The sequence below is a fragment of the Balaenoptera physalus genome, assembly GCF_965194825.1.
Source record: "Balaenoptera physalus genome assembly, chromosome: 4".
NCBI classification, from domain to species: Eukaryota; Metazoa; Chordata; class Mammalia; order Artiodactyla; family Balaenopteridae; genus Balaenoptera; species Balaenoptera physalus.
Window position 1 is genome coordinate 129,359,064 of NC_138891.1, and position 5,755 is coordinate 129,364,818.

The window sequence follows — 5,755 nt, forward strand, 5'->3', positions numbered from 1 at the left end:
CATAAATACATAAAAATAAAGTGAATGGTTATAATAGCAGGTATTCATGTTTTATTACTCATTATAATTGAAAGTTGTCTAAGATTCTAATATTTAATAATTATATATGCTTGTAGTAAGGTCCCAGTGGTGTTAATCTTCCTTCTCTCCTTAGTGTACTAAAATGTTTTTCGTCTGTATTAAGCATAATTTTTGTAATGGATTTCTACTAATGGCTTATATTAATAGAGTTAAAATGTCTTATTATTTAAAATTTACTAAAAGGTTTGTTCATTTATTAAGAATAGATGCAAAAATTTATCAAATTATTCCAAAATTTACTAAGATGATTACATTAATATATTTAATAATGTTGAGCCATTTTGTATTAATGGAAGCAGTATTGGTCCTGATATTTTTAATATTGTTCTAGTATCTGATTTATGCTTGATTCTGTTCAATCTAAAAATGTGAGGAATCTGAAATGTTACCTTACTTCAACTGAGTTAGTCAGTCACAGTTTTATGTGCATATATGATTTCAAAAATCTGGATTGAGGAAAAGGTTATCTCACAGAGCAGCTTGTGCTGGTTTCCCCATGCTGTTACAGGGACATATTGTGAAACCAGATGTCACCTGTGTAGGCAGTGAGGTTTGCACCACAAGAGAGGGACCCCAAAATTATGAAAATTGTCATTTATGTGGAGGTACTGTCAATTCATCTGAAAGAGAGAAGAGACAGAGATGGAAATAGAAAGAGAGAGAGAAAAGAAAAGAAACACAGAGAGTAAGAAAGAAAGGAAGAAAGAAAGAAAAAGAAATCTTTGTTCTAGAATGTAAACAAATTCTCTCTGGAAGAGGATAAGAATGTTCCTACTTTACCACTTTAAAATATAAACAAATGTATCCAGGGAGATAAATCTCTGTAAGCCTCTAGAAGTGTACCTCCTGTAACTGTAACTTTCAAGAGGTTTGGGGTTTGCTTTTTTGTTTGTTTGGGTTTTGGGGGGTTTTTTTGGCAGTTCCAATTATTCTTTAATGTCTCCTTCAGTTATTGCCAGTGCTCTTTGCTTAGGAAGCTCTGACCATGGAGAAACATAAAATTATTCAAGAATTGCCTCCCAACAGATCCCACTGTAATTGTTTGTATACAATTACAGGAAGTTATTGAATTTCACTCATAGATTCTGGTTTAAAAATTCCTACATCTTACTACAGTAGAAATCTAAAAAAATTAACATGTCATCTATATTTTACTGCACTCAGAGATCTAAAAATACCATTTTCCTCTGTCTTCAGAAGTATTTGCTGTTGTCCTGTGGTCTAGAGACCCCTGTACTGATTCAGATGACTTAATGTGACATCCATGGCATTCAACAGCACAGCTCCCATTCAACTTTCTAATATAATTTCCCAGTAGATCTGCTTTTCTACCCATTCCAGTTTACCTTTTTCTCTACTTATCTGCTTTTATTCAACCTTCTTTCCTTTCCACTCATACCTATTAAAATTATTTCTAATTTACATGCCAACTCTCACATGAAACCACCTCTAATAGCTCCAATTAGAAAAATGCCATATATTTTTGGCATCTATTGAAATACGTTTGCATCCCTTTTATAAAAATCAATATATTGTCTAAAATTATAGCTATTTTCATGCGTCTCACTTCCAATAGATTGCAATCCTCTTGAAAAAAATGAATCTTAAATGTAGTCATATTTCTTAAAGAGTTTAGAATGGTAACTTGGCCCAGAGATTTATAAATGTTTCTAAGGTATTATAAAAATGTACAACACTATACGAATAATGTGGTACTTATTTTCTCTCAAGATTTACTTTCTATGAAGAAATCAGAATCGTGGATCAGTGTTAAAAGCACACAACATGAGATATTGTGGAAAATAAGAACACATGAATGCTGATGTTTACACAATATCTTTTTGATTTGGGAATAATGGGAACTATAGTGGTGTCAGAATAAACAGGGTTGGTGTCAAAGAGCTATCCATTTCCATTTAAAGGCAATCTGCACCAGGGTAAGAAGGTTTCTATACAAATGCTGAGCTTGGGTGCTTTGCAAAACATTAGTTTCAGTGTTTGTTACATGATGCTACATGAAGGGTTTGACACTGGTAACCATCTAGTGGCCCAGTAGTGAATACTAGAGTATGGCAGAACATTGAGGATACTCTAATTACTGCAATCCATGCATTTGCTTTATTTAGAAATTCCAATATTTCCAAAGAGTAAGCCAAATATTTTGGCTTAAGTAAATACAGCTTAAGCTTTACTATTTGCTTTTGTTTCCCCTCTACCAGTTTATTGTGTTTCTTTCTTTTCTCTTTTACAACTTCCTCTTCTACTTCAGACTTGATCCGTTCTCCTTCTAGTATTTTGTCTCCTTCTGTTGATTCTCCACATTATTATATCCTCTTACACTAGAGTAATCTAACCTCATTCTCTTCTGGCCCACGTGATTTCTCTTGTATGTTCTCTGCAACTTCCCTCTTTTGGTCTCCATGCCTTTCATATTCCCACCACATTTTCCAAGATTGACTTACCTACATATTACACTCCTAGTATACAACACAAATTTAGCTAAGTGGCGAAGAAACAGGAATGAAAAATGAAAGCCACATTACTTGTTAAAAAATAGCTGCAGTCTAATAAAGATATCCGTTTAATAAGGTTCAAGTAAGAGTTTTGGGAAAGGGAAGAAAAAGTGAGAGAAAAAGATGAACCAATCTTGAGAATCAGAGAAAGAAAGGCTCCTTGAGGAAGTGAAGTGACATAATAATTTCATGGTATAATTTCACTGCAATGACTTGGGGAAAAAAGTAAGATGCAGAAAATGCTAATGATGAAAGTGAAAATATATTCATGTTAATCATATGCATCATCTGCCATGCTAACTCACACAGAAAAGTTCGAGAAAGGATTTCCTTGTGAAAATACTTTAAGGATTTTTCTAGATAATTATGATAGATCAATTGTATTTGTGGCTCAAATTAAGAGCTTTTCTGAGTCCACCCTTTTCTGCTATAACTTTGTAGATTTCCTCTATTCTGAATCCAGGCTTGGTCATGAGACTTACAATAGGATGTTAATTAATGTGATGCAAGAAGAGCCTTGAAAAAACTCTGCAGTTTCTGTTTACTTTCTTAGAATTCTGCTATTGCCATGAGATCAAGCTCAGGCTATCCTGTTGGAAATTGAAAGACCATGAAGAGGATACCCTGGTCATGCTAGCAGAAGTCCTCCCAGACCAGCCAGCTGACCTCTGATGTATGAGGAAACCCAACAGAGATTGGTCAAGACTGGCCCAGAATAGCAGAACCACCCAGCCAACTATAAGTTTGTGAAAGAAGAGAAAAACATATTGTTTCAACCACTAAATATAAGGGCTGTTTGTTGACAGCATTGCTAACTGATGCAGTGATTAGAAAAATAATACAGCCATGTCTACATAAGCATCTATACTGAATAAGATCTGGTAGTGTTTGACCAAGGCATCATTTCCCACATTGGTTATACTTTTAGTTGTCAGTTTTGCTTAATGAGTTCTACAAAGAGCACTTACTTTAGCTTTCCTTTGCAATGTAGAGTATGAATTTTTCTTCAATTCATATGTCAAATATGACCTTAGCCCTCCTTATTGGAGCTCAGAAGAGAGCCCCTAAATTAATTTTCTAAGTCTTTAGTGAATAGTCTAAGGTTAGGATCTTATTTTCTTTGTGTTTTTAAACGTTGTGTATACAAAATATTAATCACAATTCATTAGTTACTTTATTTTGTTACTAATAACTATTTTAGACTATTCAACATTGAAACAAAAATAACTGCCTTGAAAGTCTTTTACAAGATAATGTGAGCACTAGAAGCCTTTAAAGATCTCACATATGTTACCTTGGATTGAGTCCAGGCCTGGATAAATGAGGCCATTTGCTTATGAGTGAATTTCCTATGAATTTAGTGTTTCCAGTAGTTTTGATTTTGGCTGCAGAAGATTTGATCCAATTTGGTATTATGGGTTATTCTCAGTGGTATTTGGATTCCTGTATGAGATTCACCTACATTGTAAATAAAACCAATCTTGGAGTGGCCATGATGCTGGATTTCACTTAGGGACTACCAAGCTGCTCTTGAACTCGAAAGTTCTAGAGGAAAGTTTTCAGTGCTATGCTAGTAAAGAAAGCAGATCTAAGGAAATGCAGACCCATTACATAGGTATTCCAACATTTCTTTGTCACAAAGAAAATACTGCAGATCTGCTATCTAACTTTCTCTAGTTAAAGAAGGTTTCACTTCAATTTAGAAAGTGTGACTAACTGATGCTTTCTATTAAAGTGTTTCTTATTGTCAATGCATACACACCTTCTGTTTGCTTGATATATTACAATCTCTTTCTGCCTCTCTCTTGTCTGCTTTTCATACAAAGTTCCTTTCTTGGGGTGAGATGAGAAAAAGAAGAAAATTTAAATTTAAGTAAACAGACTCCAGTGATATCCTGAGGCTATCACATGTTAGATGTCTCTGCTCTAACACTTTGCTGTAATGTAATTAATAACATTACATTTATATGCACATTGAGTTAAATGGATTCATTTTGCATGCCCTTTTACAGATTGACTTTGGAAGTCTCCCCGTCTTGGGAGACTTTGGCATCCTGTTGGGGAAATTTGAAATTAACAATACTCAATCTATTCAGATAACTGTTTGAGGTGCCATCCCATTGTAAAGATGACCATTGTAAATGAAAGATACAATCATCTTGCTGTGCTTAACGTGATTCATATGAAATTCAACCTTTTTGGAGTTGAGTTCTTAACAAAATACCACTTCCTGTTTTTGAGGAAAAAAATGGCATAAAAAGTCATCTAAAAAGACACATAAGGCCCTTGGACATCAAATAGCTCTTACAAAACAGCATTTTAATGAATTAAGTGTAAATGAATCAGAAACATGTGGGTTGAATTTCCCTTGAAATACCCATGGGTTTAAAAATTAAAAAAAAAAAAAAAGAAAATAGAATTACTTGGCAAAGACTCATGTGCATTTTATTGAGTTCAAGCCTTTTGAAGAAAAAGAAAAGGAAAGCAGCCTTGATTTGGTTGACTGAATTAAAAAAACACTGCTGTAGTCTTTATTTTTCTTTTAATTCTACAAAAGTCAAATTGAAAGTATAATTATATTTCTTCTTGGGTGCCAGATTCATTTATATGAGACTATTTTTCAAATATACTAACATTTTGATTAAGCAAACCCTCAAATCATGGTTGTTTTTTTTCAAGGGCAGAAGTTGCAGTCAAAGGAAGAAATAGAAACCATAATTCAAATAAGGTTCATTAAATCTGAGATAAAGAAAACACGGTGATCATTCAGTTCACTAACCAAGAAGACCCTAAATCCGAAGAAGTAGTGGGCCTGGTTAGCTAACCACTGAACAAAAGGCTAGAAAAACCGAGCCATCCAAAGACCAGAGCTCAGAAGATAAGGAAAGCTGAAATAAGTGGAAGAGTCTGTGAGTTGAGAGGAAGACCTGGGTTACAAAGAAATGGCTGAGAGAAGAAAAATAAAAATTGCAAAGAATGAAAAATCTTGAGTGGCAACTAGAAATGGCCAAAATACAGCAGGGACATAGGAATTAGAAAACTTCTAGAGACAGGAAAAGCAGGGCAAATAAGAATACTCAAAGCAGTACTGTAAATACATATTTTTATATAAGGATAAATGTGAGTGATTGGACTTACCAACTTCTACATAGTGGGAGCCC